This window comes from Microcaecilia unicolor, chromosome 6, assembly GCF_901765095.1.
Source record: "Microcaecilia unicolor chromosome 6, aMicUni1.1, whole genome shotgun sequence".
NCBI classification, from domain to species: Eukaryota; Metazoa; Chordata; class Amphibia; order Gymnophiona; family Siphonopidae; genus Microcaecilia; species Microcaecilia unicolor.
The window spans coordinates 273868300-273884330 of NC_044036.1; positions in this window are offsets into that span (position 1 = coordinate 273868300).

The following is a 16031-nucleotide window of genomic DNA, read 5'->3' on the forward strand; positions in this document are numbered from 1 at the left end:
CCGTTTCACCGTTCCGTGGCTTCTTCAGGGACTGGTGTTGCAACTACTTAAAGTTCTGCTTTCCTATTTCAATCTAAAAGATAAGATTCAGTCACGAAAGTACATTTCCAAACAATATTCTAAAATTACATGCCTTTAAACACCGGTCTACATACTTTCTTGTTGAAAATCCTCTAACAAAATGGCGCTGACGCGTCACACGCCAAACAAGCCCTAAATATAGAACATCAACATCAGCTGTTCAATGGCTCAGAGGTCAGCTGATCATTATGACATAGTGGCAGAAAATTTGATTTGGACATAGCTACTAACTTAATAAAACGCATGCCACTCTATTTTGTTGCTTTACAGCCATTGAGCCACTTTTTGCAGTGTCATTTTTCTGCCTTGTATTAGTTTACTTTACTACTTACACTGGTTATACTGCAAAAAATTTTTGAGTGTGTGCCCTCATATGCCAAATGAGACTTGGGTCTTCCCAGTGTATTTACCTATACTGGTGCATGAGCGCTTCAAGGTCCCGGTGGTTGCTGATTCGTCTGCAGAACACAAGTTGGTGCATATCGGGTTCAGGTGATTGGGCTTCTTGGTGTCATACTTTTTTTATGACATATTGTGCAATGCTCCTCATGTAGCCTGTGACATATGATGCTCAAAATTGCAAGTGCAAATGTGATAAATGAGCAAATTAGCACCGATAATTGGCTGCTAATCTATCTTTATTATTATTATTTTATTTATTTAGATATTGCTCACACCTTTTTCAATAGTAGCTCAAGGTGAGTTACATTCAGGTACTCTGGATATTTCTCTGTCCCAGGAGGGCTCACAATCTAAGTTTGTACCTGAGACAATGGAGGGTTAAGTGACTTGCCCAAGATCAAAAGGAGCAGCAGTGGGATTTGAACCTATCTATCTAGTTGGATTTATTTACCGCCTTTTTGAAGGAATTCACTCAAGGCGGTGTACAGGAAGAATAGATCAAACATGAGCAATAGGTAATTACAGCAGTAAAAATATTCAACTAACAATACAAAGTATGGCAAGGTGTACTACTTGTAATGTCAACACAATACGTAATAGAACATTATAATTGGTAGTGAAGGGTAAGGCAAAGTTGTAACATAAAGATGGGTAGGAAAGTAGGAAGAATTAGAAAGTAAGGTGACTGATTTGAAGAAAGTTGCACATGAGGTCAGAGAGATAGTTAAATATTATCTCAGCTAGGGTAGGAGTGGATAAACATGTCATGCTGCAGTATGTGCAACCCGAGTCAATCCTTGTGTATGTGAGTGAGACTAACAAGTTAGTTACTTCTTCCATTAAAGGCTTGGTTGAAGAGCTCTTGAAGGTTGCTTGTATTTGGGTAATCTAAGTAAGTGTTGAATCTAACTATATTCCAAGGTTCCTGACTTATCAATGCTAATTGGCATCAATTTAAATTTGCACACACATTTTTAGGCACTGTGATCTGCGCATAAACAGAAGTATATACGTACCGAGATTCATACTCTGCCATATAGTTGCATGCCACCGTGGGGGCAACCCCTCTAATTTGCAAATAATATTCCAAAAATTGAAAATAATTTTTTTTCAATGACTAATGATGCCATCTGTAATAATAACTGAATTTTTGCATGAGATAAATCTTGACATTGTAATGATTGCTCAATGATTTCTAAACAAGCTCTTTGCGGGATACTCGGATATAAGGCCGTGACATCTAATGTCAATAATATAAGTTGTTTTAAGAGAATTTGCACCGACGTCAAAAACTCCAACATATGCCCTGAATCCCTAACATATGATTGAATTTTACACACTTCACATTGTAAGTGGTGATCTAAAAATTGTGATAATGGTTCAAATAAAGAACCTATGCCCGACACTATGGGGTGGCCTGGGGGGGGTTTCCAGCAATGTATGTATTTTTGGTGAAAAATAAATACAAGGAATACTAGGATTTTTTCATAGTAAATATTTATACTCTTTTGGTGTAATAATACCCATATCATTTGCTTTTTCAACATTTCAGACACTGGTTGGATCTGAACCTAATATTCTGTAAAACGAGGTGCCTCGCAAATGACAATATGCCTCCTTCTCATACTGTTCAAGGTTTTGCACTACTACCGCGCCTCCTTTATCGGTGCGGGAGATTACAATAGATGTATCCTGTTTCAAATCATGCAATGCATTTCTTTGAACTCTAGTCAAATTATTTCAAACAAAGACCCGTTGTTGTTCCAGGCTCTCTAAATCCCTCATAACTAATTTCTGAAATGTGTCTACCGCTGGGTCAATAACACCTGGGGGTACCCACACTGACGGTATCTTGTATCGATCTGAGAAAGGTACTACACTGTTGGGTAATCGATTCCCCGTTATCATGTGATTCTGTATCCTGTACCCCAAAATGTGTATGCAATTTTAATTTCCTAAAAAATCTTTGTAAATGCAATCTTACTTCAAATGCATCGTGTAATACCGTTGGAACAAATGACAATCCCATTGACAATACCAAGATATGGTCCCGAGTTAATGTCTTAGCCGATATGTTAATCACCACATTTATATTTTCCGGCCCCTGCGGCTCCGAGTTGATAAAGGGACAACCGCAGGTGCTTGAACCGTACTGTTGGTCTGATTATAGGGTCTACTTTCATTCGTCTGATTACCATCTCTTCGAACAGGATTACCGACATCCTCCCCAGATGAATCGTTTGATGAATTTAAAAATGTCACTTTTTTATTTTTCTTATTTCTGCGAGATTTTCTTGAGTGATCCATCCAGGGATAGACGTATTGCTTCGTATAATCAGCTTCATCCCTTTTAATTATTTTTTATTTAAATGTTCAAATTTACATCAAGAACTTACACTTGATATAGAAAGCATTTTCTTCAAGTAAAAGAAAAAATCAAATTTCAATATTACATAAATTTTTTTTTTAGGATGCTCAAGTCCACATTACACTAAATCCAAGAAATCAAATATAGAGGTTACAATATAAACAATTCAAATTATGTGATAAGTTAAGAGTGCAGTGATTTAAATTCTATTGTGCTCTTTCCTTTTACTCTCACAATACATTTGCATGGGAATCTTAAATAGAATGAGCCGCCAAGTGCAAGGACCGCTGGCTTCAGCAACAAAAATTGTTTTCTCTTAGCCTGAGTCTGTCTACATACATCTGGAAACATTAATATCTTTTTTCCTAGGAAAAGCTTTTCTTTATTTTTAAAGAACAACCAGAAGAGCCAATTTTTATCAGGTAATAATGCAACTGTGGCTACCAAAGTAGCCACAGTTGCTTGCTCTGAATCCAAGGATTCTAGGAAATCTGTAAGATCCATTTGGCTCCTTTCCTGTTGCTCAGTCATTGTTCCTTGAGGAAGGTAGAATACTTGTGTGAAAGGTGGTAATTGATCAACGGAAATTTCTAAATTTTCCTTTAAATATCTTTTTAGCATTTCAAGCGGTGTCACCATTTTTAATTTAGGAAAATTAATAAATTTTAAGTTGTGCACTCTCATATAGTTGTCATATATTTCAGAGCGATATCTCAAGTTTGTAACTTCTTTAACTATTGTATCTTGTACAGTCTCTAAATGAGTTATCTTGTTTTCCACCTTCTCAACACATTTTCCCATTAATTCTACTTTAGCTTCTTTTTCATTCATTCTTTGTTCCAAAGTTGTAATTTTTAAAGACTATTTATTAGATTGTAGTAGGAAAAATCTATAGGACTGAGAAATTAAGTCCCATAGTGAGTCCAGTGTTACCTCAGTCGGTTTTCTCAAGAACTCCAGGAGCTCACCCATTTGAAAATCCTGGACTTCTCTCTGTTCAGAGCCTCTCTCCTCCGCAATTAACCCTCCAGGGCCGCGTGTTCCATGGAACTCCAAAGGTTCCACCACCTCTCGTCCTTCCGACAGATCTCCAGATACTCCTCCAGCGTCTGCGCCCCTGGCAAGTTGCGTCGTGGAGCCCATCGCCTCTACGGAAGGAGAGCTGGTCAACTGGGGCTGTGGAGGCGGAGCACGAACGTCGGGGCTCAAGCTGACATCAAGTCCAGTGTGGGCAGATATTCCCTCCACTTCATCTGCCTTCACCAAGGAACCGCCACCGACGCCACTCTCTCGCTGCTGTGAAGGTCCCAGAAAAAACGATTCATCGGACCTAAAGGTAAAGTGGTAGGCATCTGGGGAGTTCTTGTAGATGCTTTACCATGTCGTTTTGGCATATTAGATAGAAATTTACTCTAGGACCTTCAGCATCCTAGCTGGTTGCCGCCATCTTGGATCTCGCTTTTCCCATCCCTTTTATATTTCTTGATTTTTTTTGTTGTCTAATCTCCCCTTTATATTTCTCAATTAAAATAAGATGTTCCTTATATTGGCTATCAAATTTCTCAGCTGAGGATAGCTGTTTAAAATCCTCTAGCTTAGTATCTAACTCTAAACGAGTGTCTGCCAATAACTTACTCAATTTGTCGAATGTGAGAAGCATCAGGTCTAATGAACAACGTGAAATTAATTCATTCCACTTAGAAATGTAATCAGGATCATCTAGGAACCGTGGTTCCTTAATTAACAATAAACCCCTCGGTATCCTTTGTATATGACAGTACTCTACAAGGGTTACTGCATGAAGTTCAGTACTTACTATATATTTGTGTAACCTCAAAATATCTGACCAATGTCTAAGGGTTGACCTGTATCAAACAACCTCCCATCTGTCATTAAATCTTTGATCCGATCTGCAGAGAGTCCTGTTTTGGTGTCCCAACCAATTGAGGCCATATTCCCCTACTATTAGTCTAACTAATTACCATTAAATGGGTTACATGTTCCTTTAATTAGTCGCTTATATATCAATGTACCATCTCATTCGACTATTAATTACTTATTATCCTATACTTGTATTATACATACAACAATATCGTCAATATCTTCTGTTATTGTATTTATTCACTATCAAATCTTTCCATTCATACGTTCAGAGGGGGTCACCGCTGAACACTCTTGTTATATAAATCAACTGAACAGAAAATGTGACAATGTCCCACACACAGTGTAGCCCTCTATAGTCTTAAAGATCTAAACTGGGTGGAAAACCACCTCCATATGTCCATTAGTAGATGTCCAAACAACGGGAACACTCCAGCGTGTACGACTTGTATAGTCCAATAGTCACACAAATATATCCACTTGAAAATCAGTTGATACTCCAATCATAATTTTTCTCTGCAGCATTCACAATCCAATAGTCAATCTAATATATATTCTATATTGTAAACTTCCTCCCTCGCCGATAGGGCCGGGCGACCGTCCCAGGCTTAGCACTCCACTCTCAGTCACCACAAAGTAAACACCTCTCCAATGCCAGTTGAGTGGAGGAGTGGCCTAGTAGTTAAGGTGGTGGACTTTGGTCCTGGGGAACTGAGGAACTGAGTTCGATTCCCACTTCAGGCACAGGCAGCTCCTTGTGACTCTGGGCAAGTCACTTAACCCTCCATTGCCCCAGGTACAAATAAGTACCTGTATACAATACGTAAGCCGCATTGACCCTGCCATGAGTGGGAAAGCACGGGGTACAAATGTAATAAAATTGTAGTCCACATCCACAGCACATGAGCAAGTTTAGGTACACCCCCACCCCTCCCCCAGTCTCAAAACCCCAAAGAAACAGTCCCAGTACTTCAGGAGTCCTTTGTACCCCATAGGCAACGGATAGGCTTCTCCTCCTTCCCTCCGAAATAAACACTTTTACCTCCAGTGATTTCAGTAGCTTTAGTTCTCAGCAGTACCAGCTCAATTCTCCCTTTTCTCCCAACCAGGAAATTCCAATCTTTGAGGTTCCCTGCCAGAGCAGTGCTCCTCCCTCTGCACAGCAACAAACAACCCTATGGCCCCCCCACCCACTGCTCTTCTCTCTAGACCAAAGTCTTTTATCTGGATCCCTCCACCTAGTGGCGTAGCAAGGGGGGAGCGGTTCGCCCCGGGTGTCAGCTCGGAGGGGGGGGGGTGTGCTCCCTGCCAGCCCCCCCCTCGGCGCATCAACACCCCCCCTCCGACCAGAGCCTACCCTCCTCAGCTCCCTCCGGCTCCAACCAGCTCCCGCACCCTACCTTTAAAGAAATTTTGGAAGCTGTGGAGAGGCGAGGCGCAGCGCCTCGCGCCTGCATGTAAAAGAAGCGTTGATCCTCATTGGGCCTTCCCTCACGCTGTTTGTCCTGCCCTCCGCCGACGCAACTTCCTATTTCCGCAAGGGCGGGACAGACAGCGTGAGGGAAGGCCCGATGAGGATCCACGCTTCTTTTACATGCAGGTGCGAGGCGCTGCGCCTCGCCTCTCCACGGCTTCCGAAATTTCTTTAAAGGTAGGGTGCGGGAGCTGGTTGGAGGGAGCTGTGGAGGGTAGGCACTGGGGGGGGAGGTTGATGTGCCGAGGGGGGTGTCATCGTGCTGCACCCGGGGGGTGCAACGGCAAACCGCCCCGGGTGGCAGCCCTCCTTGCTAGGCCACTGCCTCCACCTCCATGCGTTCCTCCCCACCAGGTATAACAGCAGGTAGATCGGTCTCACTCACTTCCCATTCCATGTCCTTTCTCTCTTCTCTCCCCCTTTCCTCTGCCCCTCTTCTCTTCAAACTCAAAGCCTCCAGGAAAGCAGCCCTCTCCTTCTCACAGGTGGCAGGAATTATGTACTGATTCTTAAACCAGGGAAACTGATTCCCCTGGTTCATGCGCCCCCTCCTGATAACTACTGCCTCTCCATTCTCCTCACTGCTGCTGCTAGCTCCTGGAATCCGATCCAGGTTTTAGGTCCCACCCCTTCCCCTGCTGGATTCTGGGTAGGGTAGTTCTGGCTCCCCGGCTTCAAGAGGGGTTCCCGGGGTCCTGTCCTACTACAATATATATTCTATATATTAAACAGGATTGACCCTGGCACCGACCCCTGAGAAACTCCACTGTTCACCTTCCTTTCCTCCGAGTTTATTCGATTTACCACCACCCTCTGCCACCTGTCGGTCAACCACTTTCCTATCCAGTTCACCACTAAGTTAAGCTCTTTCGGCTTATTCACGAGTCTTCTGTGGGGGACCGTATCAAAGGCTTTGCTGAAATCCAAGTAGATTACATCTAGCGAATGTCCTTCATCCAGTTCTTTGGTCACCCAGTCAAAGAAGTCAATAAGTCATTTGGCAGGATTTTCCTTTGGTAAAGCTTATGTTGCCTCGGGTCCTGTAACCCATTGGCTTCTAGAAAGTTAACTATCCTTTCTTTCAGCAGCACTCCATTATTTTTCCTACCACCGACATGAGACTTACCGGTCTGTAGTTTCCCACTTCTTCCCTGTCTCCACTTTTGTGAAGAGGAACCACATCCACTCATTTCCAATCTCACGGAACCTCTTCCATCTCTAAAGATCTATTAAATAAATCTTTACAAAGTCCCGTGAGGACCCCTCTGAGGTCCCTCAGTATCCTGGGATGTATCCCATCTGGCCCCATAGCTTTGTCCACCTTCAGATTCTCCAGATGTTTATAAACTCTTTCTTCCGTAAATGGCTCAGTATCCACTCCATTCCCAGATATTCCCTCGGCAGCCAACCGCTGCCCTTCACCAGAATTTTCCTCCATGAACACTGAAGAGAAGTAATTGTTTAGCACGTTCGCTTTATCCTCCTTACTCTCCGCGTAGCCATTCTCACTATCTTTCAGTCTCGCAATTCCATTCCTGTCTTTTCTCCTTTCTCCAATATATCTTGTCATCTCTCTTTACATCTTTAGCCATTTTTTCTTCCACTTGCGCTTTCGCTAGCCGTATTTCCCTCTTCGCTTCTTTGAGTTTAATCTGATAATCTTTTCTGTGATCCTCTTGTTGCATTCTTTTGTATTTCTTGAACAAAGCCTCTTTTGCTCTTATTTTTTTTTTAGCTAGTTGTTTGGAGAACTATATAGGCTTCCTGTCTCTCTTGTTTTTGTTTACTTTCCCTGTGTAAAGATCAGTCACCATATTTATAGCAGCCTTTAGCATTGACCACTGATTTTCCATTTCTCCTATGCCTTTCCACACCAACAGCTCCAGGTGTTCCCCCATTTTATCAAAATCAGTATGTCTGAAATCAGTGCTTTGAGTTTTGTGCATCCGCAATCCGCCTTTGCCCTTATATTAAACCATATCGTCTGATGATCACTATTACATAGGTGGGCACCCACCTGGCTATTGGAAACACTTCCTCCATTCGTGAGCACTAGATCCAGCATCGACCCTTCCATCACCATGTCTCTGAGTAAGGCACTTTGACAGGCATCCACAATCTTCCTACTTCTTTCTGATTCTGTAGACGGGACATTCCAATCCACATCAGACAAGTTGAAATCTCCCAAAAGTAGTACCTCCACTTTCATACCAGTCTTTGGATATCTACTATCAGATCCTTGTCTAGCTTCTCCGTTTGTGCCAGAGGTCTGTAGATAACCCCTGTGTGGATACAGGTTTCATCTTGTTTTATTAAAACATAGTAACATAGTAGATGATGGCAGGTAAAGACATGCACGGTCCATCCAGTCTGCCCAACAAGATAACTCTCATGTGCTACTTTTTGTGCATACCTGACCTTGATTTGTATCTGCCATTTTCAGGGCACAGACCGTAGAAGTCTGCCCAGCACTAGCCCCGCCTCCCCCCACCGGCTCTACCACCCAATCTCGGCTAAGCTTCTGAGGATCCATTCCTCTTGAACAGGATTCCTTTATATTTATCCCACACGTTTGAATTCGTTACCGTTTTCATCTCCACCACCTCCTGCGGGAGGGCATTCCAAGTATCCACCACTCTCTCCATGAAAAAATACTTCCTGACATTTTTCTTGAGTCTGCCCCCCCCCCCCCCTTCAAAAGAGCTTCATTAGTATATAGGAGCTTAAATGTTGATAGTGCTTACAGATAAAAGCTTATATTTCACAGTGCCACACCTTTGGAATTTCATTTCATATGAAAAAAAATCAGTTATAAAAGGAGAATCATAGTGGCTCCAATACTTACAAAGTGTACCGGAACAACCACAATCACAGACCTCTTTACAATTTTTGTAATGTAAACCAATGCCTTTAAAAAATACAAAAATTCTACAAATATGACCTCCAATAACTGGGGAAACAGCAAAGGTTAAGAAAAAAGAACATCCTGACTCAACAGTGGCTTTTGCTTCAGAGATGGAAAACTCTCTTGCCTCAGGAATCCATAATTCGGTAAATCCTTTGGTCCTTCTTGCAGACAAACCACCAACAAGTAAATTCAACAGCACTCTTTTCACTGGTGTCTCAATGGACAGAAAGGGTTGCACCTGCAAATCACAAGTAAAAAAAAATCTTCATAAAGAGAAATTGATTTTGTGTTTATTCAGTCATATTCCCAACCTGTCAAGATATGTCATCTTATTGATCCCACATCTTGTGCTGTCATGCAAAATAAAAATCCTAGACCTGAATGACAGAAACAGTCAAATAAGGGTCCTTTTACTAAGCTGCGGTAGAAAGTGGTCTGCAGTAGCGTGGGCGCATGTTTTGGGCGCACTAGGCCATTTTTTTCCGTGGCTGAGAGAGCAAGCTTTTTTTTAATGGGCCGAAAAATGGGCATGTGCTGAAAATAAAACTAGCGCGCGCCTATTTACGGCCTGATCCCTTACTGCCACCATTAACCTAGCAGTAAGGGCTCACACGCTACCTGTGCGGTAACCATGCTGCTCGCACCAACTGTTGATTCATGCCGGGTAGAATCCCCCATGGTAGAAAATAGAAAATTATTTTCTACCGCAGGATTTGGCGCACGCCAAACTCAGAAATACTGCCGGGTGCGCGCACTAGGCCAGCGGTAGTGTCGATTGCATGCTAAATGTTAGAGACATCCATAAGAATATATGGACATCTCTAATGTTTAGTGCACCCTAAATATTAACATATGCTAAAACGCTAGCGCGTCTTTGTTAAAGACCCCCTGAATCTGGCCCGTAACTTATAGCATTCTATAAATTACATTAATTTACAACATGTTTTTTTCTGCAAAAAGGGTTGATTTATCAAACACACCTTTTACACCTTGTTTGTACTTTTGCTCTCAGATGCTTTTCAATTTAAACGATAATAGGCATGCAACTTATGATTTATTTTAAAACATTTTTCCACGTTTTCTTTAGTGTTGTTTTTCAAGGGTAACCTTAAGGTACACCACACTATCTCTTTGGATCAGTACTTCCCATACATTTCTGTTTAACGCATGTGCCCTATTGTCAGCTTTTTTGCGTCAGCCAATTTGGTATAAGCTGCTTGACATCTTGTGTGGCGTCCCATTAATTTTCCGCATCACCTGAAGATTTGCTTCATTTGTGCACTCTTTCTTTGAGAGAAACGGGACCAGGTATGTTTCAAAATGTTTCCAAAGTGTTGTTTTCGCTTCATTTTACCCCTCTTAATTTACAAGGCTTTCACCGTGTTCCCGATACCTGGATTCTCATCTTAATCACTGTTTGATTATATGCTTGTTTATTCTACTTCTTAAATAACTTGTTCAGGTGCTACTACATTAATCACATTGCACTTTCCACTTTATTTGTGTGTCACATTCTATTTTTATATTCACTCGGAAACATGCATAATTTCATTCGCCAGTGCATCACTATTCTTTCTCTTCCCCAAACCCTTTCACAATCTCGTCTTTTGATGTTTCACATACGCATACTCGTTTTGACTTTTTATGTTTCACATGATTGTTTTGATCCTTTGTTAATTATAACATTTTACACACAGTTTGCATATTATTATAGCTGAACAGAAATCTACCCGATCTATATACATCTGTTTACCCAGGTCAGTCTCTCCCATTCTTTAAATTTTGAGTACAAAAGTGTATCAGACACATTACATTTAAGTTGCCTTTTTGATTAATAGAAGCAATATCATAATGGTATTGAGTATTTAATGATCTGTGTCCAAAGTGTTCCTTGCTATTGGTGTAATTTTAACATATTTTACATATGTATATGTTTTACAAATAATTCAACAAATCTGCATAGAGCAAAATAATAATAGAAACTAAGCAAAAAAGCTCTAAGTAGCTCTATAGGGTGACCACACTAATGTCCATGTACTCAATAATTTTGAATAAAGAGGCCTCAATAGCCCAGGGTACCAACTCAGTGGACACACCTGATAATGCTTTCATCACGGACCAACAATTCTCTAAAAAAAACTACAGAGTGAAATACATCAAACAATCTGTAGTAAAAAAAAAGAGAAATTGTATTAGAAAAAATATTTTTCAAATATTGGACCAAATTGATAGTATAGTCAACAATATAGAAGCATAAAGATGACAACTGTAAAACGGAATTGCATTATGCAATATTCTTTTATGTCCCCTCAGATTGCCAAAATCATTCATAAACATTGGAACATTCTTTCCACACATACTATTTTTTCTAATCATAAATGTATGGTATCTTATTCGAGAGGGGCTAACCTATCTGATTTATTATGCCGCTCTGATGTATGGACAAACAATAATTTTGACAATCCTGGACACAGAAAATGCGGGAAATGCACCATGTGTGATATTATGTTAGAAACTAACCAGATTTGGGACATTAACAACAGACCTATCCAATTGAGATGCACTACCACCTCTACCTCTAAGGGTGTTATAAGTACATAAGTACATAAGTACATAAGTAGTGCCATACTGGGAAAGACCAAAGGTCCATCTAGCCCAGCATCCTGTCACCGACAGTGGCCAATCCAGGTCAAGGGCACCTGGCACGCTTCCCAAACGTAAAAACATTCCAGACAAGTTATACCTAAAAATGCGGAATTTTTCCAAGTCCATTTAATAGCGGTCTATGGACTTGTCCTTTAGGAATCTATCTAACCCCTTTTTGAACTCCGTCAAGCTAACCGCACGTACCACGTTCTCCGGCAACGAATTCCAGAGTCTAATTACACGTTGGGTGAAGAAAAATTTTCTCCGATTCGTTTTAAATTTACCACACTGTAGCTTCAACTCATGCCCTCTAGTCCTAGTATTTTTGGATAGCGTGAACAGTCGCTTCACATCCACCCGATCCATTCCACTCATTACTTTATACACTTCTATCATATCTCCCCTCAGCCGTCTCTTCTCCAAGCTGAAAAGCCCTAGCCTTCTCAGCCTCTCTTCGTAGGAAAGTCGTCCTATCCCCACTATCATTTTCGTCGCCCTTCGCTGTACCTTTTCCAATTCTACTATATCTTTTTTGAGATACGGAAACCAGTACTGAACACAATACTCCAGGTGCGGTCGCACCATGGAGCGATACAACGGCATTATAACATCCGCACACCTGGACTCCATACCCTTCCTAATAACACCCAACATTCTATTCGCTTTCCTAGCCGCAGCAGCACACTGAGCAGAAGGTTTCAGCGTATCATCGACGACGACACCCAGATCCCTTTCTTGATCCGTAACTCCTAACGCGGAACCTTGCAAGACGTAGCTATAATTCGGGTTCCTCTTACCCACATGCATCACTTTGCACTTGTCAACATTGAACTTCATCTGCCACTTGCACGCCCATTCTCCCAGTCTCGCAAGGTCCTCCTGTAATCGTTCACATTCCTCCTGCGACTTGACATGTCTCATCACATGTCCATGTGGATTAAGATATATAGGTCAGACGAAACGTATGCTAAAAACACGACTTATTGAACATAAATCTTGTATTGTCAATAAAAAACTTCACATGCCTTTGGTTAAACATTGCATTCAAGAAGAACATACTTTTGGTCAATTGCGATGTATTGTAATTGAACATATTCCGGATAATGGAAGACGGGGCGACATTTCAAGATCTTTGCATCAAAAAGAACAAAGATGGATTTACCGATTACATACTGTATTTCCTGATGGCCTTAATGGCCCCATTGAATGGGAAGCTTTTTATTAATTTATTTTTGGTGTTTCCTTATTATTGGTTTGTCCCTTTAAGGAAATGACGTCATCTCTACTATGCTTCCGGTCTGCCTTTATAAGCAGTTGTCAGTTCGGTTTAGAAATTATACGATACGGAAGATTTTCATATTCCCTCCTAAAGAAGGAACAAAACAGTAAGAATTCTATGGCTGTCGAGGAGAGAGAGAGAGCGAGAAATACTGTGTGATTTAAAGACGGACAGTCTGTACTCTTCGTATGTGGAGGCACCTCCCGTTGAGTTTTGCCCGGGATTTGAAGCTAAGTACTCCAACTATTACCGAAGTGATTTACAGCTATTTGGTTTTTCTCGTTTTGCCATTTTTTCTCCCTTCCGTTTTACAGTTGTCGTCTTTATGCTTCTATATTGTTGACTATACTATCAATTTGGTCCAATATTTGAAAAAAATTTTCTAATACAATTTCTCTGTTTTTTTACTAGATTGTTTGATGTATTTCACTCTATAGGTTTTTTCAGAGAATTGTTGGCACGTGATAAAAGCCTTATCAGGTGTGTCCACTGAGTTGGTACCCCGGGCTATTGAGGCTTCTTTATTCAAAATTATTGAGTACATGGACATTAGTGTGGTCACTCTATAGAGCTACTTAGAGCTTTTTTGCTTAGTTTCTATTATGTTTTACAAATTGCATTGATCTAAACTGAGGTACTTGATTTTGTATTCTTATACATTTCAGGATTTTTCCAATACAGCTACATGATGTATCTTTTAACCATTTATTTTTAGCTCTGCAAGTATTTTATACATGTATTTTTGTCTTTTGAATTATGATTATATTTTATATGTTTTTAAAAAAATGTTTATTGTTATTTTCTATGTACTTCTTAGACTCCTGATGCAGGCGTTTATGCGCCAAAAAGTCTGCTTTGTCAAGTCATTGAGCCATTTTGGTATATCTTTAATAAAAATCGTATACAAGAATCATCTTGTCTCCCACATGATTTTCTGGAAGTGCCATTCCTATCCTACTTTTTGTCTTTTTCTTTTTACAAATTGCATGTGTAGATATGCAATTCCCTCCCCCCCCCCCCCCCCACACACACACATGCATATGCTGTGCCCAGAGTCTGCCCACGTGCACACCCACCTGTAAAATATTTTTCATTAGCGAATACTAGCCTATCTAGTATATATTGTAAGGAGGCCCGAGAGAAGAGCCCTATTTTCCCCAGGAAAAGTTCTAAAGGGGAGGGATCACGTTTCCCTCAGCATAGAGCTGTCTGTCATAGGAAGGAGGGTTCTATGGAGTCAGGAACAGTCCCTTGGCTAATTAGAGAGGAGGAAATAGGGGGGCGGGTTAAATATCATGAGGAGGAAGACGGTTTGACATTGGCTTTTGAAGAGCAGTGTATCAAGTTTAAGCATTAAACAGTAGGCTGGAAGGAAGACAACAAATGGGACACTATCATAACTGGGTACAAATTATAATAAAACAAGGTAAAGCCAGGGCTTTATTTGAGGGGGTACTGAGTACTGGCACCTTTTCTATCATCTGCTAAAATTGGCCCATGATTCTCAAGTTTTAATGAAAGAGCTCAGGCTCTACACACCAATTCTGCCTTGTCATAGATTTTGTGACTGGTTGTAGGGGGCCTGGCTATTGTGAAGTGGGTTCCTCAGTGATCACCCCACCCCTGAAGGGTGGTCTGGCATTTTTTGCTAGAAAAAACGTACTTGGTAGAGTAAACTGGTGGAGAGGTGACTATGAGGGGCATAATCGAAAGGGACGCCAAAGTTTTGTTGAGGACATCCTCACAAAATATCCTGATGGAGGGGCGGGGAAACCTGTATTATCGAAACAAGATGGACGTCCATCTTTCGTTTCAATAATACGGTCAGGGATGCCCAAATCTTGAAATTTTGGTCGTCCTTAAAGATGGTCATTTATGATTTTCGCCGATAATGGAAACCAAGGACGCCCATTTCAGAAATGACCAAATGCAAGCCCTTTGGTCATGGGAGGAGCCAGCATTTGTAGTGCACTGGTCCCCCTCACATGCCAGGACACCAACCGGGCACCCACCGGGCACCATAGGGGGCACTGCAGTGGACTTCATAAAATGCTGCCAGGAACATAGCTCCCTTACCTTGTCTGCTTAGCCCCCTCAAACCCCACCTAAATCCCACTACCCACAACTGTACACCACTACCATAGGCCTTATGGGTGAAGGGGGGCACCTAGATGTGGGTACAATGGGTTTGTGGTGGGTTTTGGAGGGCTCACTGTTTCCTCCACAAATGTTACAGGTAGGGAAGGGGATGGGCCTGGGTCTGCCTGCCTGAAGTGCACTGCACCCACTAAAACTGCTCCAGGGACCTGCATACTGCTGTCATGGACCTGAGTATGACATCTGAGGCTGGCAAAAAATATTTTGAAAGATGTTTTTTGAGGGTGGGAGAGGGTTAGTGACCACTGGGGGGAGTAAGGGGAGGTCATCCCCGATTTTCTACTGTGGTCATCTCCGATTCTCTACGGTGGTCATCTGGTAATTTTGGCCACCTTTTTGTGCCTTGGTCGTAAGAAAAACAGGATCAGGTAAAGTCGTCCAAGTGCTCGTCACGGACGTCCTTTCTTTTCTCCATTACGGGTCGAGGTCGTCCATGTGTTAGGCACACCCAAGTCCCGCCTTCGCTACGCCCCCTTGAACTTTGGACGTCCCTGCGACAGAAAGCAGTTGGGGACGTCCAAAATTGGCTTTCGATTATACCGATATGGACGACCCTGTGAGAAGGACGCCCATCTTCCGATTTGTGTTGAAAGATGGGTGTCCTTCTCTTTCGAAAATGAACCTGTATGTATGTTAAGGATGGCATAAGTTAGAGGATACTTCAGGCTGAGGAGGACCAGCAGAGAAGGAGGTGAGAGGAGTTGGTTCCTACACAGCATAGGAAAGCATGGAGTTAAGTTTTTCATCCTTTTCCTTTTCTCTACTTTGACAATGTTTTTTGTAGAAGCCTTTTAAGTATTTTTATGGCAACAGTGGGTGGGTGGGTCAGTGTTAG